Here is a 26,774-nt window from a genome sequence, read left to right as displayed (position 1 = left end):
CTTGGCCAAAATTTCAATCAATTTGAAAATTGAGGGTGTGACAGTGCCGCCTCAACTTTTACAAAAAGCCGGATATGACGTCATAAAAGACATTTATCGAAACAAATGAAAACAAAGTCTGGGGATATCATACCCAGAAACTCTCATGTAAAATGTCATAAAGATCGGTCCAGTAGTTTACTCTGAATCGCTCTACACACACACACACGCACAGACAGACACACACACACACACACACACACACACACACACACACACACACACACACACACACACACACACACACACACACACACACACACACACCACGACCCTCGTCTCGATTCCCCCTCTACGTTAAAACATTTAGTCAAAACTTGACTAAATGTAAAAACATGCACAAATAATTCAATACAAAATACCAACTCGGCACAAGACGCATTCAGGCATTTGATTTTTGATAAATGTCCAAGTAGACAGATATCAGATGGTGAGCATACTCGTTACACGAGAAGGACTGCGCTGCGAAGCATGGAAATGTTGGGAGTGACAACATTGACTGCCATGCACCGTCCCTTTAATATTTCGCACGTCATGTTTGGGTCGTCCAATGCGCTTTCACGCAGAGAACTGCTTGCATTTCTGCTTTTGAGAGCACTTGATCCCTTTTTGAAACAAATACAAACAAATAATGTGTCTTTCAAATCCGATTTCATTTTGAATAGGATATTCTTGCTAAATACGACAAAAGTAACAAATCCTCTCTGTCTCTCTTTACAAACACACACTCTCTCTCTCTATCTCTCTCAACTTCTCTCTCTGTCTCTGTCTCTGTGTCTCTGTCTCTGTCTATCTCTCTCTCTCTCTCTCTCTCTCTCTCTATCTCTCTCAACTTCTCTCTCTGTCTCTGTGTCCCTGTCTCTGTCTCTGTCTCTCTCTCTCTCTCCCTTCCTGTTTCTCTCTCTCCCTTCCTCTTTCTCTCTCTCTCTCCCTTTCTCTCTCTCTCTCTCTCTCTCTTTCTCTCTCTCTCCCTTTCTCTCTCTCTCTCTCTCTCTCTCTCTCTCTCTCTCTCTCTCTCTCTCTCTCTCTCTCTCTCTCTCTCTCTCTCTCTCTCACTTGTCAGTTTGTTCACCTGCTTCCGGTGGGACTTCCTCCTTTTTGGGGATAAATATGCATAGTTTGAATGTGGAATAAAAATGTGCTCCACTACAATCCTTCTTCCGGGCTTCCAAAATGAACTTTTCTGTTCGCATTCATTACTGTTTGCGTTGAATAAAACAAGAATAAAGACATCCTTGATATCTGTCAGTTCCCTGTGACAACGAATTTTTCGTTACTCAGTCCTATTCTGCCTGACAGTCAGTCAGCCAACTAGCCAATGCGGTGTATATTTTTTTTAAGATTATTTTGTGTTCTTTCTTTCGTTCTTCCTTTCTTTCTTCCTTTCTTTCTTCCTTTCTTTCTTCCTTTCTTTCTTTCTTTCTTTCTTTCTTTTCTTTCTTGTTACTTGCTACTTTCTGATTGATAGCACAACTCCTATTATAACAGGGTCTCTTTCTTTACATTAGACCCTTCCGCATGTGAATCTTATTCTGCTACATTCTTTCTCCTTCATCTGTAATCTCGCTTTAATATTGTCGTTCCATGTTTGGATAATTAGGTGAGAATGGAATGCATGATAATTAAGCTATAAAAGGAAAAAGAAAGAAACACAAACAATTAAAAAGAAGGAAAACAAGTCGCGTAAGGCGAAAATACAATATTTAGTCAAGTAGCTGTCGAACTCACAGAATGAAACTGAACGCAATGCCATTTTTCAGCAAGACCGTATACTCGTAGCATCGTCAGTCCACCGCTCATGGCAAAGGCAGTGAAATTGACAAGAAGAGCGGGGTAGTAGTTGCGCTAAGAAGGATAGCACGCTTTTCTGTACCTCTCTTTGTTTTAACTTTCTGAGCGTGTTTTTAATCCAAACATATCATATCTATATGTTTTTGGAATCAGGAAACGACAAGGAATAAGATGAAAGTGTTTTTAAATTGATTTGGACAATTTAATTTTGATAATAATTTTTATATATTTAATTTTCAGAGCTTGTTTTTAATCCGAATATAACATATTTATATGTTTTTGGAATCAGCAAATGATGGAGAATAAGATAAACGTAAATTTGGATCGTTTTATAAAATTTTTTTTTTTTTTTTTACAATTTTCAGATTTTTAATGACCAAAGTCATTAATTAATTTTTAAGCCACCAAGCTGAAATGCAATACCGAAGTCCGGGCTTCGTCGAAGATTACTTGACCAACATTTCAACCAATTTGGTTGAAAAATGAGGGCGTGACAGTGTCGCCTCAACTTTCACGAAAAGCCGGATATGACGTCATCAAAGACATTTATCAAAAAAATGAAAAAAATGTTCGGGGATTTCATACCCAGGAACTCTCATGTCAAATTTCATAAAGATCGGTCCAGTAGTTTAGTCTGAATCGCTCTACACACACACACAGACACACACACACACGCACACACACACACACACACGCACGCACATACACCACGACCCTCGTTTCGATTCCCCCTCGATGTTAAAATATTTAGTCAAAACTTGACTAAATATAAAAACCTGAAAAGAAAGAAGGCTCTTGAAGTCTCTTATGCTTCCATTAACAAGCACACTTTTGAATTTTTAATTTTTATTTTGTTATACCTTTCCCCATTGTTTTGTTAAAAAAAATTTTTAATATAAATTCTTCATATTTGTTCTTTGTTTCATGTGTGTATTATAGTAGGGACTAGCTGTAAGAAAGGACCATATGGACCTAATGCTATCATCCCTCGGTAATAAAGTTTTCGAGTTCGAGTTCGAGTTCTTAAAAGATGATCGAGAAAAATGGACACGAGGGCAATGTATATATATCTCTTACTCCCCCCCCCAGCCCCCCCGTAACCCTTTATAAATCCGCAATGGCCCCCACCCCGCCCCAACCACCCTCCTCCAGCATATCGACCGAAGGGAAGAAAGTTTCAATGGAACAGTGACGTGTGCAAATGTAGAAAAAAGCAACTCTGCAAAACCCATCTGCGAAACCTTTCAAACGGCCAGACATACATATTACACTATTATGAGGAACGAATTACGACAACCCATAAGAAATGATACTACAGTGAGATTGCCAGCCTTAACCTAGAAATGCCTTACTCGTTTCCATTTGTCTGTTAAAATCTTGTGTCTTGTGTGTCCGCTACACAGACCCCTTGCCCATGACAGATCCCCCCATTTGAGACTCCCCGCCAAACCATCCCCCCAATTGTGTTCATATCGTCTGTAAATTGTATGAAGACTCTTTCACATTCACAGTTTTGTTCTCCCCAAAAGGAATATGGCTGCCTAACTGGCGTAGGAGGGGGGGGGGTCATACATGTAAAAGCCTGGGAGCTGCAGACCATGCACACTAAAGAAGAAAAACAAAATAATTCAGATTTTGTTTTGTTTTGGATGTAGGCGGTCTTACATTGGGTTTGATTATAGTGTGCTGGGATTCTTTGGCGCTGACTTGAGTGTTCATTCTGAGCAATTTATCTGTACACGCTCTTAATCTTCTTTTAGCTTAGGAAAACGGACTCATGTTGTTTAGCTCTACATGTCTTCATACGGTTTTCAAAGATACCGAGAAGTGCATTCCAATCCCTCAAGATATCATGCTGTAGTGGTAGACAGACGATGCAAATCGAATTTGCTTTCAATCTCAATCTGTTAAAAGGCTCTGTGTATCCAATATTATATCACGACATCTGTTTGGTAAGACTACTACAGCTGACGCGGTTAACAACACTGCTTTTATCGTTCATCTTCAAAGGCTATTGTGGTTCGGCTGCTTAGTCACGATTAAAGGGGTCATTGCTAAGGCCGTTCAACCACAGCTTACAGTAAAATTAAATAAAATGTTAAAAAACCTCTGTATGTATCGTAATCGAATAAACACTGGATTTGCCTGCTTTGGTCCATATAACGTCAGCAGAGGCCGTCTGAAACTCTTATTTAGGCGGCCGGCCGAGACTACAGTATAGAGCGCTTTTATTGTATTGTATTGTATATCATCGTCAGTCCTTACAAACAAGAATAATGCTAACTATACTACCCGTCATAAAAAAAGAACTAGGCAGATACGTTCAAGAGCAGATCTTTGTGATGGAGCCGTTTATTGTAAAACCAGTTACATGACTGTATTATTTTGGTCAAAAATACAATGCACATTTATGAATCGAAGCATTCTATACTACGCGTCATAACAAACAAACTCGGCAGATGCGTTTGAGTGCAGATCTTTGTGATGATGCCGTTTATTGTAAAGCCAGTTATATGAATGGAAAGGTCGTCCATTCTCCTGCAATATCAAGCAAACAGCTTGATTTTCCGTAAGGTTGTGTCTATACAGTGGAACCTACAATAAAGGACACCCCCTAAAAATCATATTCGCAAAAGCAAAGTTCCCGCGTTTAAATCCACAAAACATCAGAAAAGCTAAAACGCAACGAGTTTTTCGTGTTATCCGAAAGAACAATCAAACTTGTATCCAACACGGTCTGTTTTGTTCTCCTATGTTGTCTAACAATGACAATATGACATGCTGAACGTTGTAGTTGTCATTCCTCTCAGAAGCCATGAACAGTGGTTTTTGAAGCCGTTTTTGCGGGTAATGAAAGCATAAATAAAAATTGCTGTGTTTAGGGTTTTCGGATGTTTTGTTAATTTTAACGCGGGAACCTTGCTTTAGCGAATTTTAATTTTGGTGTGTGTGTGTTGAAGGTTCCACTGAATAGAGACTACCTTATGTAAAAATCAATTTGTTTGCTTGATATTGCAGGGGAATGGATGACCTGTCTATTTATATAACTGGTTTGACAATAAACGGAATCATCACAAAGATCTGCACTCAAACGCATCTGCCTAGTGTTTGTGTTATGACGCGTAGTATTGCATCATGTCATTGGAAAGAACAATCAATATGTATCCGTGTATCCAACCCAGTCTGTTTTCGTCAAAACTTCGATACATAAATGTTAATTGTCTTTTTGACCAAAATAGGACATACACACATATCTTGAAAGTAATTGTTCAAATCGAGGGCTAACGCGGTCCCGTACAACAATGGCTGTCTCAATCTGTATACAATGTCGTATTTTAGTGAACAATACAAATCACGTATACTCTTGTCTGTGTTTTGTGGTGACTTTGTCGACAAACTGCAATGGGAAAACTTTGCCATCTTTAGTATTTATTAGCGTGATCAACCCTGGAATTTATTGTCTTGTATTATATACCGTACGGTATAATAATGCATCTGCAAAGTTCAGCGTACAGGTCCGGAAAGTTCAAATTCGGCTTTTTCAGTCCATATAATGCAGAACACTTCGGGCATAACATAACATAACGAACAGTACTTGAAAAAACTACTATAAATGATAAATGTAGTGGGAGAAGCATCTTATTGAAGACCCGCTCGACTATGGAAAAAACACCTCTGTTTGTATGTGTGTGTGTGTGTGTGTGTGTGTGTGAGTGTGAGAAAGAGTGTGTGTGTGCGTGCGCGCGTGCGCGCGTGCGTGCGTGCGTGCGTGCGTGCGTGAATGCGCGCGCGCGTGTGTGTGTTTGTGTGCGTGCGTGTGTGTGTGTGTGTGCGCATGCGCGCGTGTCTGTGTATGTGCGAGTACATGTGGGAATTCATCATGAGAGCTCTCATAAACAAAACAGTAAAAAAAGTATTTAAAAAAGACACACACTGCGTTGAGAGGAATAAACTCTTCTCGAGTCCCATGTGCATGCCTCCCTCTGCAATTTGTTTGAAATCAACAAAAACATTGAGATATTTTAAAAGAATTTCGAGACCTTTTTCACTTAAATTTTGGCGCATGCGCTGTGAAGTTTATTGTCAGATCTACCGGAACTAGGGGGCAAAAGGAAAAATCGACAACGAGGCTTGGTGCAAAGTAAAGTGCGGAGACGACGAGACAAACTGTTGTGTTTACAACTGCAAGTGCAACAGTGGAATGAAGAAAGAGAAATACGGTGGACAGAATTTGTCATTGTATGGCTTTCCGATGGGTGCAAGCTGAGTGCGAAGGCGCTACAGCGAAGGACGCGATGGGTGCAAGCAATCCGACGACAGGGGTTTGTCGTACCATTGAAAAGTCTGCTCGCGTCACTTCGTGTCTGGCAATGGCACGGCTTTCAACGATGCCAACTCCTTTGACTTCGTACCCACCCTTAATCTTGGATTTGAGAGAACATCAAGAACAAGTGACTCTAGCAGAAGGACAAGGTACTGGTCGGAGACGTGACTTTGTCCGCTGAAGACCGACGACAAGCAAGCGGTTTTGCTTCCACCCCCAGTGTCAACGCTGAAAATATCATCGGATCTGGAAGAGACTCAGAGCCAAGTAAGCTTTGTTTGTTTTTATTAATTTATGATCTGCTGACTTCAAATTGTCTTCCTACATCAGTGTATAAGACATTTAACATGAATCGGCAGCCCAAAATGGATGCATAGGAAGGGTCACGAAACAAATGCAAGATTTTAGAAAACAAACAAACAAGATCTAGACATATGTCGACAAGCCGCGTGCATGCAATCAACCAGAGATCTGTTGCTACAGTATCTCTGAATCAACCGACTCTTGAATCGAGAAGATTAAGGAGGTTACTTGATACAGATAGTGATGCAGTTTTCAAGACATCGATAAAGCTCATGCTGAATCATTTTTTTTATTCCCAGAAATGCACCATTGAATTGATGCAACAACAAAAATAGCACTAGATTTCTACAATTTTGATTTTGCATAGAACACTCCAAAATAATTTCCGGGGAGCATCTCCCGCACCCCTAAGTTTTTTTTCAATTTCAGGAGTTATTTCCCTCATGTATTTTCATGCTTAAATGCTGTGAGTGTGATGCATGTGTAATCTGATAACAAGATCATTGATGCTAATTCTATTGCTAATGTATACATTTGATTTTGTATTTACAGAAGCAGCCATTCCTTTGCCCTCCGCATCTAGTGAGAGCTTAGGACCAGGGCCAGATCATGCCTTTGCAAAGAGGGACACGACTACATGTGAGGGTATTGTTATTGGAACACAGACTACCTCAAGTTGGCAGAGCTGCAGATGACAATTACATAACAGGCCTCTGTGATTAATCGTCTGACTGAAGATGTTTTTGGCTTGAAGAAAGACAACATGAAGGTGAAGGAGAACATACGCTCTTTTTCTGTTGATTCTCTACTGAAAAATGACACTGCAGTATGGTTTTACACATATGATGATCTTTCTGTATGCATGTACCTACTTCGTAAAAAAGGCAGGTCTACATTACTGGGTTGATGAGCTGCCAAAGGCCACATCACTCCAAAGAGCAAGAAGCTTATTTTGTCATGTAATGGTTTATATAATTTACTCTGGTACTGTATAGAATAAAGGGCCCATTATCAATCAAATCTCTGGTCTGGTCTGAATTTGTTTCATAAATGATTGTATGTGAGCTTACGAACATAACGATTCCCACTTTAAATAAATGCGATCAAGATAATTAGGTAGACAACATGTCAAGAGACGTTTATTCCTTATTTCTTGTTATAATTGAAGGATATTATTATGCAATATACTGCTTTGTTTTTTAAAATGGCTTCAAATTGTCTCCCTTGTACCGACACTTTAGTACACAATTTGTGCATTCACTTGAGTTATTTCTTAAAGAAAATTACCCCCCAAAATTATTCAAAACAGTCTTTGACATATCTACAGTTTAATTAAAAGAAAAACTGTATTTTATTTTAAGTGATAAATAAATATAGACAAATCTTGGGACTGTGCACAAACTGATCGGCTTGAACTCAAAAGTCGCAGCCAAGAATCTTCTGCAACTTTTGAGTTCAAGTCTGTCAGCTTGTGCACGGTCCCACAATCAGTTCAAAAAGAATTTTCCTTGATATAGCCTTGAAAAAAAAAGTAAGTAACAAATTTTGTACAAACAAATTTGTTCAAGGGAGACAATTGGAATCATGTTTTTTAAAATCGGTGAATTGCATTATAATTTCCTCAAAAAAATAACAAATAACTGTGAAATAAATTGAAAAAAAAGTGCTAACATTATTACCTTGATCAGATCGATGTGTATGACAAGGAATTTCTATGTTTGCTGATTTGGTTGTCCGGTAATGACTTTCATGCACAGGGCTTCTAAATTCACTCGCTCAAACGCTCATGTCTGCACCAACATTCACACACGTCCATATTCATAAGGGATGGTGACAACACGCTCTTGAACAACAAACATGGCACAAAACGAATGAACATTTCAAACATTTCGCTATTGAATGAAATCATCAGTACATGGATATCAAATCATAAAACATCTCACGTATACCTCCTTGCCATTCCGAAGTTGAAGAAGAACACAGTCCGGCATTACACACACTACACTTTCATCACTGAGAATCGCTGTTCACAACACATGTCCTCGGCTCTGATACGTTCTCCGAATAATGCACACAAGTCCTGGATGATGGTATAGTCCGTACGAAGCCAAAACACTTCTTACTATCCTCTGACACAAGTTCTTATCAGCTTCCACAATCTTCTGTCTTAACTGCAGGCATTTAAAAAATTAAACCTGAACTCACACACAGAGGTGACAGCACTACGTACCCTCCCTCGCTGTAAACAAAGTACTGATTTTACCTGTCCATATTGAAACTACATACATTTTTCACTTGACAGAACAGTTAACTGTTGCTACCAACTTAATTAACTGGTATTGGAAAAAAATATCACACCTTGAAAACCCTAGTTCAGTATATCATAACTATATGCAGCCTTCAAACGGTTGGTACCGGTTGTTGAAGATCTCTTAGTCGCGCTTCCTAGCATCCGGACTTCTTGGGTCAAAATTGAGGCCTTGAAGAGTCGTCCGGGAAAACTTGTCTTGTCTTGAAGCATACCTGAAAATGAATTTTTTTTTTTTTTACTTGACACTAAAGCAAATCTTATGCTGGGTACAAATGCTAAAACAAGTTGCGCCAGTCTGTCAAACATGTATAACGATACTGAACGCAGTACATTTCACAAGGACAATGCTTAGCTGAAAACCAGCATCCACGTCGAATAAGGTAAATGGCAACCCAGCATAGCGCAGTAGCAAAACTGTCCCACAGGAAATCACGCTTCCCTGTGTTTAAAAAAAATCTGTTTAACTTTCTAAGCTTGTAGCCCTGAAAGTAAAAAAATTTTGCACTAGCCTCTGGCTAGTGATTCTGAAAACGTACCAGCCAGAGAGCAAATTTTACGAACCAAACCAACAATTTGATTCAGCATCTTCACTCGCATTTGGCGAGTAGATGAACACTTCTACTCACCAGTTGCATGCTTCTACTCACTATGGCGAGTAAAATACTTGCCACTTTCAGGGCTGGTTTGTTTTTAACCTAAACATAATGTTGTAGTTTTCCAGAAATTGCTCTACACACAAACATACACCACCGCCCTGGTCTCTTGACTAAATGTAAAATGCATAGTTTTTTGATGATGCACTTTATAAATATCACTGTTTCTCTTTCCCCAGTCTTGTAGCTGTTGTAGTTAACAAGCTCTATATTTTAACTTTGAGACTTATGTTCTGAAAAAAATAGATCACACTCTGATGTAAACCTCTAGGTAACGCAACCCTAATTTCCTTAATATTAATTATTATACACACTTACTTAACAATTTGTATGTCATCGAGAGCAGCTGGTGCAGTTTTCTTGGCAGCATGCCCCTTCCACATACATTTGTAGTGTGTACAAGTTTTGTCTGCTGGCACAGTGTCGATTCCTTCAGCCATGTAGTGTGAAGCAGCAAAAAGTGTGGCAGCCACATGGTTGCAAGACTGTCCTTTCTGGGTAAAAACAACAACACACAATCAAATTCCGTTTGTGTCATCTTGATTTTCCTTAGCCTGCTAATAACAATTAACTTTATCTTTCCTAGGAATTCCTACAGAGAGCTTGTAAGCGCATGCTGTTGATATCTATATAAAATATATACCGGCTCAGAATGGAATTTGATCTTACTGCAGTGATAACCTTCATTGACAAGAGGATTCACAAACACATGTGTACGTACACATTTAAATAAAACTCCGCACTCAGGTACCTGGTATTCTATTGAACATGCCTAGCCAACATGGCATGGTCTCCTGGAGATACTGATTGAAATTACATTAACATGCTGCTCATAACTTTGTCAAAAAAGACAGCTTTTGCATGCAGACATTTTCAGTAGAGAATTATGAATCTCTGTGTGTGTTTGTCACTTTGTGTGCCATGCATTATATGACTGAGTATGAAAACTGATTGTGTAAGATACCAAGTAACGCAGCCATCAAGTTAATCCCACAAAACATACAAGGCCAACAACACTTACCCAGCAATACACTCGCAGTAGGCTCCAAGTGCCTGTCCGGTCAGCGTCCCCCCACAACAGCATACACTTCGTTGCGAGTCTGCTTCATTGACGTCAGCACACTCGCTCTGAGTCTGATCACCACAGTTGCTTACTAGCTGTTGTGCCATGCAGAAAGACATTTTATGCACACAGTATGTCTATCGTTTACACCAAGGTTTTGCATTCTTTGCACTGGATGCGTCGTATAACTTGTCGAACGTCGACGCAGTAGTATCAGTAAGAAAGTTGATCCAGAGATCTGTAGATCTGTGGTCGATCACCTCTGCTTCGCTTATGCAGGGGAAGTTCGCCAAGTCTTTCGTCCATATACCACGAATAGCCGTTTCAAACCATACCTTCGTGCATGTCCTTGACTTTTAGTTCATGATTTTGAACAAGATAATCCGTTTTCTTGCTGAATTTCTCAAAGTAATCCTCTGGCAATAGTACTTCGAGCACCGACAGTGAAAGAGGTATTTCAGGCTGCCCCTTATTTCCGGTTATCAGAGAGAGGCTGCCGTGCCCTAAAATCTGATTGGTCGAAACGCTGGGGGCAAAGGTTATACGAAAAAGGTCTATTGGTAATGACTGGAGCGTTGCAAAAACAACGTCTTTGGGTCCTCTCTGAATTGCGATCCTGATGGAGGTCGAGTTTGTTTCCCCAGACTTTTGCAACAAGTAGTTAAGGCAGTGCGTGCAATGTCGTTAACATATTTATTTGCTCTCAGGAAAACCCTACATTTAAAAAAAAAAAAAAAAAAAAAAAAATAATCCGGGCAGTATATCAGATCACAGTTGTTTGAAATAGCTGAATGGAATATTTTTAAAAACCACGACAAAATGGAGTAAGCAATCATCCCAGTAAAGAAGGCATTTAATTTCTGTCGTTTCTTTAATTTCAATCTTTTCCTTATGTGTTTGTCTTTGTAACCTTATATGCAAATGGAGCGAAGTAAGAGTTGCAGCTCTGTTACAACTTTTATGTCTAATAGAATGTCAAGTCAAATTTGATTTTAAAAATGAATTAGCAAGTGAGGTCTTGCTCTTATTTTTCTTACCTTATTCAGTGACCCAAATTTGTTTTCTCAGTCCGTCAATCTGTCGGTCAACCCGTCTGTCTCCCCCACCCCTCCCCATCATATGCATTTTCAATTCAACTTTTTTTTACCGGGTAGTACCGACAGTTGTCTTCGTGTTTATTTGTATACCATTTTTTATTTATTTTATTTTATTAGGATAGGCTTGAAAAACTATCGTAACTTTAAACGGTTCTCCTCTTGATGCAGACCTCTCTGTCTGTCTGTCTGTCTGTCTGTCTGTCTGTCTGTCTGTCTGTCTGTCTGTCTGTCTGTCTGTCTCTCTCTCTGTGTCTCTCTCCCTCCCTCTCTGTCTGTCTGTCTGTCTGTCTGTCTGTCTCTCTGTCTGTCTGTCTGTCTCTCTCCCTCCCTCTGTCTGTCTGTCTGTCTGTCTCTCTCCCTCCCTCTCTCTGTCTGTCTGTCTGTCTGTCTGTCTCTCTCTCTCTCTCTCTCTCTCTCTCTCTCTCTCTCTCTCTCTTGCCGCTTCATCCTAGTTCCCAGAAAAAAGGAGTGCCCAATAGAACAATGCGCATAACTAAGTGAATCAACATCCGTCAATTTACTACGGCTCAGCTCCACTCATACCTCCATGTTCCTGACCCCAACCACCCCACCCCCCTAACCGCTCTCCCCATCGCCCGATTTCTTCTTCTGCAAAACATTGCTATTCAGGTGAGGCTCGTTGCTGACGCCAGTGAATAGTTGACTCGATTTTCTCACTAGAGGTGGCACCGTGAATACAGAACCTGTTCCTGCACATTTTGTGTCGGAATAAAAACGAGACTGGGAGAGACGGAGAGAGAGAGAGAGAGAGAGAGAGAGAGAGAGAGAGAGAGAGAGAGAGAGAGAGAGAGAGAGAGTATGTATGTGTGTATGTGCACGTGTGTGTGAAGCGGGAGAGGAAAAGAGGAGAAGAGAGAGTGAGTGTGTGTGTGTGTGTGTGTGTGTGTGTGTGTGTGTGTGTGTGTTTGTTTGTGTGTGTGTGTGTGTGTGTGTGTGTGTGTGTGTGTGTGTGTGTGTGTACACGTACGTGTGCGTGAGCCTGTTGCGTGTATGTGTGTTAGTGTGTGTATGTGTGTGTGTGTTTGTGTATGTGTGTGTCTCTCTTTCTATCTCTCTGTCTGTGCGTCTAAATCTACGTCCCTACGTCTCTACGTCTGTGTGTATGTATTCTTGTGTGTGTTCATAGATATACTGACTGCGTACCAGACAAAAGTGAGTCGCAAGTGCAGTCGTTGGTTTGTATTAATCACAAGCGACACAGCGTATAGCTTGGGTTTACTGTTAGTCTTTTCGTTGAAGTTGCAAATGCTTCTTTTTTTTTGGCGATGAAGAAAATGTTCATTGTAATTCCGTGTGTCTGTCTTCCTTTTCGCCTTTCTGTCTTGTCTAATAACTCGTAATTCTTTTTCTGGTGGATTTTCTTTTCTTTTCCATTCTGCATTCCAAGCGACGGATTTACATGGATGGACAATGTTTTTCACAGAGACACGGGTTCTGAAAGATCCTGTTTTTCTCAAGGCGATTTGTCACTTTAGGCTAGGGCTTGAATGTCGGCTTTTTCGTAAGAACACACATCTTGGGGTTAGGGTTAGCGAGAGGGCACACGAGGATTGTTGGCATTGATGTGCAATAAGGATGGGGAGGGGGGGGAGGTTCACACTCTCCCACACACACAGAAAGACCGTCAAAAGCACGCACGCATACACGAACGCACGCACGCACGTACACACTCACACACGCTGACCGATGGAAAACAGAGACAGAGATATTCAAACGCACACAGAACAAACGCGGGCTGGCGAACACAGACACACCAACACACTCAAGAGCGCACACAACCAGAAACAGACGCGTGAACAAACACACTGGTGCACTGGACAGAGAAAGTGCACCTGTGTGTTTGTTCACGCGCTTATCTGTTTCTGGTTGTGTGCGCTCTTGAGTGTGTTGGTCTCTCTCTCTCTCTCTCTCTCTCTCTCTCTCTCTCTCTCTCTCTCTCTCTCTCTCTCTCTCTCTCTCTCTCTCTCTCTCTCTCTCTCTCTCTCTGATGCAAAAGTTCAGCCAATTTTGTTGTATTCCTCTGAAATCTGGGGTTGTTCCAGGTTAGATACCATGGAGAAAGTGCATATCATGGCATGTAAACGCTTCTTAGGTGTACCAACATGTACACCAAACAGAATGGTTTATGGAGAACTTGGCAGATACCCCCTTTTTGTAAACTCCTATGTGCGTTGTTTGAATTATTGGTTTAAATTGCTAATGATGAGAGACGACAGATTGCCAAAACAAGCCTATACAATGTTGCGTAACATGGATGAAAGAGGAAACAGGTGTTGGGCCTCGGAAATCCGCAATATATTGTCTGAAACTGGTTTTTACTCTGTATGGCTTAACCAAGGTGTCGGCGATGTGAAATGGTTTTTGAGGGTCTTTAAACTTCGATTGGGTGACATGTATAAACAAGAATGGTCCGGCACAGTGTCACAAAGGGACCGTTATGAATTGTACACTAAATTTAAATCTGTGCTGCATGTTGACAGTTATTTGTTCAATATTGACATTTATTGTTTTAGGGTAGCACTTACACAGTTCAGACCTGGTGTTTTGCCAATCAATAACAACCTTAAACGATTCAGTGCTCTTATGGAATCAAGATATTGTATTTTTTGCGAAAATGTAGCCGAAGCTGAACACCACTTCCTCTTATGCTGTCCATTATATTCTGATTTAAGAAAAATATTTATAGGAAGCATGTGTGTATGTTCTGTGTCTACCATTTTGTCATTTGCAGATGTTAAGAGGTGTCGCCTCATTGCTAAGTTCATTTTCCACGCTATAAAACGTCGACAACTGCATGTTGAAACGCTGAAATGTTAGAGATAGTACCGTTGTAATTGTAAACAATTATTATATACCATGTGAAGGTAAATGTGTAAGACGTGTAAATGTGTAAAATTCCCCTAACTCACATCCCCTCTTCCCTGGTTTGTATATGGGTCAATGGCCATACGTACAATAAACCACCCAAAAGTCAAGTCTCTTCGTGTCTGAATGTCTCGAAGATTGTATGTGTGTGTGTCTCTCTCTTCCTTTTTCGTTTAGTTTTCGTAATCGTTTTGTTTGCTTCCCTTCTAACATTGCCTGCTAATTGGCTCACGAAGTGTAGCCTATGCGATCGTAACTTTGTCTGTCTGTGCGTTTGTGCGTGTGTGTGTGTGTGTGTGTGCGTGTGTGTGTATGTCTGTGGTAGAAACTTTAACATTTCCGAGTCTATGTGTGAGTGGTTATCCAAGACTATGGATAAAGCTCGCATAAGATTACGTCACGGTCAAAAGTGTTTGACGTCAATTAATGCATCATGACGGCATGCCTCCCTGTAGTCTTTCTCTCTCGCGTGGTGTGTGTGGTCTCGGTCATTGTTATTTTGAGCGGGCCGAGACTATTTGGCAGTCGTGTCCCTGTAAGTAGGCTACATGCAGACAGACAGATCTAGATCTAGTGTCTCTCTTTCTTGCACAGTGTCACCTAAGCTTACTGTGTGTGTGGGTGTGTATGTGTGACGGAGTGATTGAGTTTGTGTTACTGTTTGTCTATTTCTTACGTGAGCCTTGAAGGCTTCGCCTCTTGTTTTACTTATCAATTTACGACATTAGAATTACGTACTTGACGTGGGGACTGGTTTCAAGAAAAGGCGCAGCCTTAATCCTCTAATCTTCTTCTTTAAAACAAACATTAAAGTCGTATCTCACACCCCACCAAAACCACACCACACACACCGTTTCACCAATACGTAAAAGGTCATATTATCGTCACAGTGTATCCCGCAGTCATTGAGTGCGTCAGAGCTGCCCGTGGGAATTCCATACAAAAAGATGTCCTGCAAGGATACTGAATTTGTTTCTTTTGTTTCTTGAGTTCTGTTTTGCCCTTTTGAGTTGGAAACAATCTTCCTGAATTTCTTTGTTTGGCCTTTTTGTGCATCGTGACATGCAATGTACCGCAGGGCAACGATCAATCGGATCAGATTAACACAAAGGTTGGTTAACGGTTTTCCGACGCAGATAGTGGGTTTTTTTACGTAATTTTTAAAGACAAAAACGGGTTCGGTGTTTCGTTGAAGGCACAGTCCTTCCCGTTGGAAACAATTCAACCCACCAGCTTAGATCTGGCTAGGCATTTATATAGGACACGACCAGCCCACCAGCTTAGATCTGGCTAGGCATTTATATAGGACACGACCAGCCCACCAGCTTAGATCTGGCTAGGCATTTATATAGGACACGACCAGCCCACCAGCTTAGATCTGGCTAGGCATTTATATAGGACACGACCAGCCCACCAGCTTAGATCTGGCTAGGCATTTATATAGGACACGACCAGCCCACCACTTAGATCTGGCTAGGCATTTGTATAGGACACGACCAGCCCACCACTTAGATCTGGCTAGGCATTTATATAGGACACGACCAGCCCACCAGCTTAGATCTGGCTAGGCATTTATATAGGACACGACCAGCCCACCACTTAGATCTGGCTAGGCATTTATATAGGACACGACCAGCCCACCAGCTTAGATCTGGCTAGGCATTTATATAGGACACGACCAGCCCACCAGCTTAGATCTGGCTAGGCATTTATATAGGACACGACCAGCCCACCACTTAGATCTGGCTAGGCATTTATATAGGACACGACCAGCCCACCAGCTTAGATCTGGCTAGGCATTTATATAGGACACGACCAGCCCACCACTTAGATCTGGCTAGGCATTTATATAGGACACGACCAGCCCACCACTTAGATCTGGCTAGGCATTTATAGAGGACACGACCAGCCCACCACTTAGATCTGGCTAGGCATTTATATAGGACACGACCAGCCCACCAGCTTAGATCTGGCTAGGCATTTATATAGGACACGACCAGCCCACCAGCTTAGATCTGGCTAGGCATTTATATAGGACACGACCAGCCCACCACTTAGATCTGGCTAGGCATTTATATAGGACACGACCAGCCCACCAGCTTAGATCTGGCTAGGCATTTATTTAGGACACGACCAGCCCACCACTTAGATCTGGCTAGGCATTTATATAGGACACGACCAGCCCACCAGCTTAGATCTGGCTAGGCATTTATATAGGACACGACCAGCCCACCAGCTTAGATCTGGCTAGGCATTTATATAGGACACGACCAGCCCACCACTTAGATCTGGCTAGGCATTTATATAGGACACGACCAGCCCACCAGCTTAGATCTGGCTAGGCATTTATATAGGACACGACCAGCCCACCAGCTTAGATCTGGCTAGGCATTTATATAGGACACGACCAGCCCACCACTTAGATCTGGCTAGGCATTTATATAGGACACGACCAGCCCACCACTTAGATCTGGCTAGGCATTTATATAGGACACGACCAGCCCACCGCTTAGATCTGGCTAGGCATTTATATAGGACACGACCAGCCCACCACTTAGATCTGGCTAGGCATTTATATAGGACACGACCAGCCCACCAGCTTAGATCTGGCTAGGCATTTATATAGGACACGACCAGCCCACCACTTAGATCTGGCTAGGCATTTATATAGGACACGACCAGCCCACCACTTAGATCTGGCTAGGCATTTATATAGGACACGACCAGCCCACCACTTAGATCTGGCTAGGCATTTATATAGGACACGACCAGCCCACCAGCTTAGATCTGGCTAGGCATTTATATAGGACACGACCAGCCCACCACTTCGACACATACCAACAATTAACAACCAATAGGTGTGCTCAATGCAGGTTCCGAATTTAAGAAATTCATTGGTGTGTAGTGACATTATTTCAAACCTAAAACCGAACTGTCTGGCTCATGGGGCACTTGAAATGGTTTTTCGGCCAAGGGTATCGTTTTAGTTTAAAGTATCAACATAATGTAACTGACAAACACACATCCGCACGTTTTGCATATTGAGTCTGGCATAACACTTCTTCCTGTCTCCATTGTGTCCAGTCCGATACAGCCAGGGGCAGACAAGTCATGTTTGGAGATTGCCCTTTGCAACTGACACGAGGTATGTGCCTTTGAGGGCCAATTATGCGGTGTGATTTTCACTAACAAAGGCTACGAACTTCCCGTATCCGGAATCATATCACCAACAGATGACGTGTGTGAGGAAGAGAGGAGGAGAGAAAAGAGAGGGGCGACAGAAAGAGAGAGGGAGGGGGGCAGAAAGAGAGAGAGAGAGAGGGAGATAGAGGAGAGAGAGAGAGAGAGAGAGAGAGAGAGAGAGAGAGAGAGAGGGGGGAGAGAGAGAAAGAGAGAGTGAGAGAGAGAGAGAGATAGAGATAGAGAGAGCGAGAGAGAGGGGGGTCACATGAAGATGACATGTGTGTGAGATGAGGGGTCTGAAGGAGAGGAGCGTCACTAACAGATGACGAGAAACAACATATAAACAAACAAACAAACAGATAATGAGATAAGAAAGACGTTCCCGCAAAGTTAAAACAAACGGTATCAATCAATATGAGGCTTATATCGCGCGTATTCCGTGGGTACAGTTCTAAGCGCAGGGATTATTTATTTTTTATTTATTTAAATTTTTTTTTTATATGCAATTTATATTCAAGGCGCAGGGATTTATTTATGCCGTGTGAGATGGATTTTTTTTTTTACACAATACATCACGCATTCACATCGGCCAGCAGATCACAGCCATTTCGGCGCATATCCTACTTTTCACGGCCTATTATTCCAAGGCACACGGGTATTTTGGTGGACATTTTTATCTATGCCTATACAATTTTGCCAGGAAAGACCCTTTTGTCAATCGTGGGATCTTTAACGTGCACACCCCAATGTAGTGTACAACTAAGAATACTGAAGACTTAGTGAAAACTAACACTTGGACAGTAATTTCCATCTATAAAACATGCAACGAGAGCAAAACATTTGCATCAGTTTAAAAGTTCTCCCTTTGCTAGAGCGCGTAGAGAATTAAAGGTACTGAACTTGTCAAATCTAGGTGCACGGAGCCCCTGGGGCTTATAGTCATACCTCATGCTCAGGCAGCTATCTGTTAGAAGAACTACCAAGTTTCATTGACTTGCACCCAAAGAGTCAAGAACTGCGATTTTTTACGAATTAATTTCGTACTCGGACCCGGCTGGTCTTGACCTATTTTTGGATCTAAATTTAGATCAGGTAGATCACCACATCATGCACAAAAAGACACGTCACTAGCAAACTATGTCAGACATCATCATGAGTTTGTGTAAAACAAAATGGAGGCCGGAATCACTCAGTTGAATCGAACTCCGACCAAACACCACGTAATAACTTGGTTAATTTATGCACTCGCGTGAACAAGAAACTGTCGAGCTTCACAGATGTCGTCGTTGGGTAGTTTTGGGTTTGTTTTACTACCATAGGAGGATTTTTGAACTGTAAATGCACTCAGCTGCACCAAAAACGCAAAACGAAGGCTGTGAGCTGCACTGTGCCTTTAAATATCATCTTTCAGCGTATTGATTACACCAAAGGGATTATTTCAAGATGGAGTTGACAGAATTTTCAAGGGAAAAAACCGCATAATATCCGCTTTCACCCGCACTTTCATTCTCATTAATTTTTATTGATCTAAATTTGGAAATAATTATGCCAAAACTTTACTGTACACAATGTGGCGCCTCGTTAAATATTTACATTATTTAATATGACAATTTTCTCCGCGAAAATACTTCAATGAGAAACAAAGGGGCCGAAAAGAGAGAAAGAGAGGGAGGAGATTGAGAGAGAGAGATAGAGAGAGAGAGAGAGAGAGAGAGAGAGAGAGAGAGAGAGAGAGAGAAAGAGAGATAGAGAGAGAGAGAAAAGAGAGGGAGAGGGAGAGAGAGAGACAGAGAGACATAGAGAGACAGATAGAGGAGAGAGAAAGAAACAGAGAGAGAAACACAGAGAGAGAGAAAGATTCAGACAGACAGAGAGACAGACACAGACACAGCGAGAGATACAGATATAGACAGAGATATAGAGACACAGAGAAAGAGGCAGAGAAAGACAAATACAGAGCGAGACAGAGATACAGATAGAGACACAGACAGAGAAAGACAGAGAGAGAGATCGAGACAGAAAGAGAGAGAGAGACAGACAGCGAAACAGAGAGATAGAGAGACAGACAGAGAGACAGATGGAGATACAGAGAGACAGAGCGTCAGATAGTGCGTTTCATCTGCGTTAACAGTTCCTGGACATTTCGGGGCCTGCCTTGCAACATACTGGTTTGACGTTCTGTTTTCTCTCTTATCCTTTATTTCCACAAGGGCTGACCTTTGTACACCCTACTAAGTGCGTACCTTCTGGGTTTTCGTGTTTGTCCTCACTAGCCTGTTTATGTCGTGGGCTCCTTCGAAATTGACCAATGATCGACTGTCCACTGAGCCGAGATTTTTCTCCCAGACGGACCGGAAGTAGTATTCAAGAGAGAGAATTCTGTCTGTATTTCCGCTCACGCGAGATTTTACGTACGCTGTGCTCTTTCAGTTTGGTGGACAGAGAGTTTTCGCGAACTTGGTCTCTTTGCTGACCAGACTTTTGTGTGTGTGTGTGTGTGTGTGTGTGTACAATTAATGTTAGAGACAACGTGATTGAAGAAAAGAAAGAGAGATAACTAGCCCATCGATTATTGCCTGACAGCCTGACAACTTCACACATTCAGATAACCACTGATCGTCCGTAATGAGAATGAAATCGTCACTGGTCCGTGAAACCTACGTTCTAATAGTGCCAAGTGATGCTTTGACAAAGGAGAACTAGACTGAAAAGTGAAGCCTTGCAAAAGGATTCCAAACACAAACGCCAAACAAGAACAAAGAAGAAAAGACAAAACAAGAAATTAATGTTATAAGATGTTTGCGTTTACGGTAATTAAGGACATCACGCTTCGCTTCATTTTATTGATCAAAGGCTCTTCTTTCTTAATTTTCTAATGATTTTGAGGAGAGAGAAGGGGAGAGAATTGCTGCAAAACAACTAATTTCTGTGGTGGTGAACAGGATCGCTTACTTGAAAAGCAATACACCATTTTGGCTAAATGTTTTCAAATTGACTAGGACTTGAGACGAAGGTGGTTGTGGCGGTGGTGTGTGCGTGTGTGTGTGTGTGTGTGTGTGTGTGTGGGGGGGTATGTGTGCGTGCGTATGTGAGTGTATGTGCATGTGATCATGTGTGTGTGTGTGTGTGTGTGTGGTCAAAAAGCGATTCCGAGAAAACTACTGGACAGATCTTCATACAACAGTACCGTAGAAACAATTTTTTTGAGATGATATCACGAGACAATTGCTTTTTGATTGTTTTGATATATATCTTTATTGACGTCATATCCGATTGCTGTGTTTTTAAAAATTTGGGGCGGCATTGTGAAACCCTTATTGTTTATAATAATAATAATTGTCAGTAAGTACTGGTGTCACATGACTGATGTGAACCAGTTGATTGGCTAATGGCGATGCGCTAAAACTGTTAGCGCACTCTTGGAGTGCGCTAACTTTTCCACAGAGCGTATTATTCCGCCCTTTGCCTAAGCGAGAGTGTACTCTCATCCTCAGAATTAATTAATGACATGTAGCTTATATTCTCCACAATACCAATGATTATGACCATAAATTTCCTGCTTCTCAATTAAAGCAGAAGTGGGTTTTTTTTCTGACAGATTGCATGTGCCTGTGCCACAGTTGCCACTGATCTAAATATAGAACCCGCTGTGTCTAATTTTTCAGTTTCGACTTGCGAAGATTCCTCTCATAATTATGCCACGTTAGTGGCGTGTAGCTTATTATCCACATTACCAAATGATGAGTTAGCATACAATTCCCAGCAGCTAACAGAAAACACAAGTGTTATTCCGATAACGTAGCAGCTAGATCAGCACGTAGCAGACTACACTGAAATACGACTGCATCTGTTCAGTAAATGAATGTTTTCCGAATTATTATTTCAAGGCAAGAACAATCGGAATCGAAAACGTGTAGGGTTTAGAACGTTCTTACCATATATAAGACTTATTACCAGCCTGCCTCATGCGTGCAGACTGAGTGCAACGTGACGAGCAATTTTTGTTTTTGAAATGAGACTCAGTGCAGTGGTTCGTGTATTGCCATCCCGCTCAGCAAATTAACATGTTGGGCAAATGTGAACGATAAAACGATGGGGATATAATACGTCTAGGGTTCAGAGCATTCTTACCGTTCATATTTAGTACCAGACTCCCCGATGAGTGAAGATACAACACGAGAAACATGCCACATTTATTTTGAAAATGTGCTTACGGTCGACCTTGGCAAGGGGCAAAACTCTGCACAGTCAATCTGTCGAAGCTCGATGAAGGTTTCGAATCGCAAATAACTAAGAGCACAGTCCTTTCTCCGAGTTTAAATGAGGTCTCTATGAAAGATCATCACTTTTTAGCTTAACGCTACACTGGAATTTACCAACAGAAATTAAAACAAGAGTTTGCGTGTGACGAAAGCACGACACACTTGAGACAGCCCACACAAAAGTAGATCTGACACAAACCTGACCACACAGTTACGCCTATCCAAATGCGCGTTGCAAAATGTGCGTTTTGAATCTTCTTTTTTTTATCTGGCGGTACTGACAATATCGTTATTGAAACAATCCCAGTACACTATGGGATTTATAGAGCAAATCTCGAAAATAATTATTGAACTCAGCGCTATGCGCTTCGTTCAATAATGAATTTTCTCGATTTGCTCTATAAATCCCTTAGTGCACTGGGATGTCTCAATAACTTAAATAATAATAATAATAACTGGACATTTTTAAGTGCCTAACCTATGGCTCTAGGCCCTTTACAAAAGAACATATATATATATACAGAATAGAACAAATTCCAACCTACATAAAACAAATTAATCATACAGACACAAATCACCACATGTACTGTTCACACAAGTTTGTTTAACCAAATTGATTGAAATGTTGGTCATACACTGACTCAGTTTGGACTATTGTATTGCATTTCAGATGGGAAGCTTAACAATTATTAATTTAGCTTGTTCATTAAAGTTTTCATTTACATATTATTTCAGCTTACATATTTAAAATAGATTGCATTGTATTCATTATTATTTCCTTCTTCTTCTTCTTCTTCTTCTTCTTCTTCTTCTTCTTCTTCTTCTTCTTCTTCTTCTTCTTCTTCTTCTTCTTCTTCTTCTTCTTCTTCTTCAGCGTTCGACGATGGCTGTGTCTAGATTCTTTGGCCCGTGATGTTGACGAAGTGGGCTGTCATTTCCAGGTCCTGAGTGCTGCCCCATAGCTTGGTGTGCAGCGATGTCCCTGTGGGCCAGACATGTTTCCTCCCACTGCAGTGGAGTTGGCAGGTCTGCAGGAAGTGGTCCGGTGTCTGGTCCGCCTCTCCACAATGGCACAGGGCCGACTGTCTGTTGCCGATCCTTTTTAGGTGGCTGTTTAGTCCACAGTGGCCTATCCGGAGGCGGAAGACAATGGTCTGCTCGTGACGATGGAGCTGATGGAGGGCATCTTCGTGTGGATTATATCCATTGTATTTCTTTTTGAAGGTGGATTTTTGCCTGTTTCGGATTAGGGTCCTGGCTTCACTGTAAGTGAGGTTAGAGGGTTGCTGCTCAGTTTTGCTGCCCTCCTTTGCCAGCCGATCCGCCACTTCGTTGCCCACAATCCCCGTGTGTGCAGGGATCCACCGCAGGACAACCGCTGTGGTTTGGGCCAGTGTGTTGATGTTCTGCATCAGGTGTTCCATGGTCGAGGCTGGATTGCCCGAACACAAGTCCTGGAGTGCTGACAAAGAGTCTGAAAAAAAGACAGCTTTCTTGGGACGGTTTTCCCACTGCAGGACTGTCTCTGTGGCTTTGTGGAGTGCCAGAACTTCAGCCTTGTAGTTGGAGCACAATCTCCCTCCGGATGCTGACACAGATGCAAAATAGGTCTTATATTTGCATGCTTTGCCGAGACCAGCTCGACTCGTCTCTTTTTGTAAGATTCGGCTAGCCAGGTTTTAGTAGTCTCGAAGATGACTGATCCCAGGTTGTTGGTGTCGATCTTTTAGTTTTAGGCCGAAAGATTGACTAAATGTTTTGATATCGCTTTACGCGACTTGTTTTTTCTTCACAGCCACATGTGCCGTGACCTAGTAGACAATATTCTCAGGTGTACTGTGGTGGAAGTAGGTTGACGAATGATTACCTTACCGATAGTAAGTCGTTCCTCGATGGCGCAGTGGGTTCCGTACCCTGCCGTTAATACTCTTTACTCTTCTCGTACAAATGCTTTCCGAGGGAAATCGGACCTCAAGCTTCGTAAAGGAAACGCAGCTGTGACACAGGAGTTTGCCAAGCTGAAAGACGTACCTAATGGCTGAGAAACACAGTGGGTAATTCCACCGAGAGTCTGAATACAACTTTATTTTGTTTTCGCCAGGAAAAAAACAGAACATGGAGTGGTTCATTGAAGTCTCTTTCTGTCTTTCGTGTAAAGCATCAAAAACCCATCACACATCTGCCCAGGCTGTCACGTGCCTACCACCGTTTGCTTGTTTGCTATCATTTTAACAGTACCTGTTTATTTTGGGTGGTGTCCGTTTTCTACCTATTTCTTGTACACCCCAACCCCCCCCCCCCCCCCCCCCTCCACCCCCAATCAGTATCACTCGTTGTTTCCTTTTGCAGAAACACAGGTACAGGAGGTCTGCCTGAGAAAATACCTCGGTAGATTGGCACTATAGGAAACATGTGTCGGTGCTTATATGCCAGCCACTACTTTCGTCTGTATTACCAAGAAGTTCAAACCGGACAAACATCGATTTCAAGCTGGCACCTCTGGTCGATTCTCAACTCCTTTACGTAACCTAGTGTAACGGTTCTTGCCACTAGCTCGACACCTACTAGCGCGACTGCCAGTAGCACGAGTACACTTATGTCGCGTTAGTGGGGTGTCGCACTAGGGGGTGGTAGTGCTAGTAAAATCGTACCAGTGCTGGTGTCGCGATAGTCGGGCGTCACGTTAGTGGATATCGCACTGTTGGCTGTCGCGCTAATGGGGTGTCGCGCTAGTGAACTACTGGCTGTCGCGCCAATGGAAATATGATATTTGTAACCAAATTATTGCAAAAACGTGTGTCAGTGACAATTATTTTTCCCTTTGTCCCTGAAACTCTTCAGACACAGTTGTCAAAAGAGGACTCTGTGCAAAAAGTCCTTTTTTTTTTTTTAGTATAACCGACTTACTTGATGTTTTAGGAAAGATCGTAAATCTGTGTTGAAACGGGGTGCTGGGACTTCCTTGCAAATATATAAAATGACGAAGAAGACAGGCCTTTTCAAACGAAAACAATTAGATTATAAAACTTTTTTTGGCTGTAACTTCTCGTATGACAGGTAGTATCATTAGTCTGCGATTTATCTTCACAGTTGATAGCTCCTTTGTTGTCGGTCTGCGGTCGTTGTGTACTTATCTTCACTTTTTACACTATTCTTTTCACATTCAGTAAATAGTTGACTTGTTGAATTGCGGTCGAATGGGAATTGAGAGGGAGGCAGAAGTGCATGTTTGTGCGTGTGTGCGTCTAGAGCAGAAACCTGAAAACTACCAGGCAGATATATGTGAAACTTTACAGTCATGTGAATTCTTCCAGATGATATGCCCACACGCTTTTAACAAAAATATTTATTTCGTTCCATGTCTTTAATGACGTCATATCAGCCCGTATAAATAGTGGAGGCCGCAATTTGGCTACCGAATTTGTTTAATCAATCCATCAAATTGATAGATATAGATATGATAAGTTTTATTCGGAAATGCTCTCAAAATCACGAAAAATTGATTGAAAAGTAGGTTGATCGCCGGGTCACCGAAAAACGCGTTTCATGAGCGAATCACCGTCACCCGCGGACAACCACAAGTCGACCGACTGTACAGTGATCCGAATGGCCAAGCCGAGGGCTACATTTAGCAACATTACCACTTCCGTTTGCTCATTCGCACGTGGAAATGGCCAATTTCGAAGAAAAAACTATTCTCGGCCCGCTCAAAATAACAATGACCGAGACTTTCAGTAATTCCTTCGCGTGACGTCTAACCCTCTTACGCCATAATGTGACGTCTTCAAGACATAACCCTGACTTGTCTCCTGGATTACTGCGTCATGATAGATACATTTCGAAGAACAATCACAAGGTTTGGCTCACAATCCAAAAAAGTGTGAGCATTCTGCCATTGACTGTGCGGATAATTACATTTATTTTCGGTTTACCGCAGTAAGCCGAACACAGTGTTGTGGGGAGAGCCTCACCGTGTTTGGCCGACTCAGTTCCGGTGAGACGACCCGCAGTCGGCCGACTGAAATTTTGTTCGTGAAACCCGATAACGTCGGATTACTGTTGTTCTCTCGGACAATATAAGATGTTTGGTGGCTTGTTGACAGACCAGCTTTTTTGTTGGTCCAAGGGGACCATATCGTCTTTTGTTTCATGATCTTTCATCTTTATCGACCAAGGCCGAAGGCCGCGGTTGATAAATATGAGACAAAAGGCAATATGCTCCCCGAAGACCAACAAAAAAATGCTGGTCTGACAACAAGCCACCAAACATCGTTTTTGTCATCATTTTGGTTGTGCAACAAAATGCACAATAACCCACAGGGAGACGAATTTTTAGAATCCAACTCCGGGCCACAAAGCATCGTCACAGTAGCACGAGATAACACGTCAAACTTGTATGTGACGTCAAACGTAGCTTGTTGACGCTTTTCTTCCAGTCTGAAAATGTACAGAGCTGCGATCATACCTGTGAATTCAGTAAGTGTTGAGCATATTTCTTTTCTTTTAAGTGTTTATGACTTTTCGTTGTGGATTTTGCGATTACACAGATAATTAGTTGCAAATTGACCATGAGTCGCCGCGGTAATAATCAACATTATTTGGGTCTTTGAGAGTGAATGCTTACAATCGTTGCCCTCGGAAACACAAATCCAAAGCCACGATGGTTCCACACATCAAACAATCAGCCTGATTGGCTTTTACTTTGACAATCCACGTTTCACATGAAAGCTCAAACCCATTCACCACCTCGAGTTATTGCATGGGGAACATGAGATTTATTTACCAGGTGTTTGTGAATGAAAACTCGTGAAAATGATGACAACTGCAGTTGGTCGACTGTGTTTCTGGCTTATGAAACTAGC

General features: G+C 41.8%; 1 protein-coding gene and 2 long non-coding RNA genes across 3 annotated transcripts in view; 2 read left to right on the top strand and 1 right to left on the bottom strand.

Annotated features, from left to right (window-relative positions):
* The window catches only part of LOC138978567 (uncharacterized), a 77,052-nt gene that overhangs the window by 18,837 nt on the left and 31,441 nt on the right, over positions 1-26,774 (top strand). The gene's annotated exons all lie outside the window — the stretch shown is intronic.
* LOC138978565 (uncharacterized) lies at positions 6,119-7,477 on the top strand. Its single transcript, XR_011459729.1, has 2 exons — positions 6,119-6,421; positions 7,010-7,477. It is a non-coding gene; the product is annotated as an uncharacterized lncRNA (long non-coding RNA).
* LOC138978566 (uncharacterized) lies at positions 8,332-11,048 on the bottom strand. Its single transcript, XR_011459730.1, has 2 exons — positions 9,740-11,048; positions 8,332-8,980 (listed from the first exon to the last, which is right to left on the bottom strand). It is a non-coding gene; the product is annotated as an uncharacterized lncRNA (long non-coding RNA).

This window comes from Littorina saxatilis, linkage group LG10, assembly GCF_037325665.1.
Source record: "Littorina saxatilis isolate snail1 linkage group LG10, US_GU_Lsax_2.0, whole genome shotgun sequence".
Taxonomy (NCBI): Eukaryota; Metazoa; Mollusca; class Gastropoda; order Littorinimorpha; family Littorinidae; genus Littorina; species Littorina saxatilis.
The sequence above is the reverse complement of the archived record's forward strand: the minus strand, read 5'-3'. Positions and strand labels throughout refer to the sequence as shown.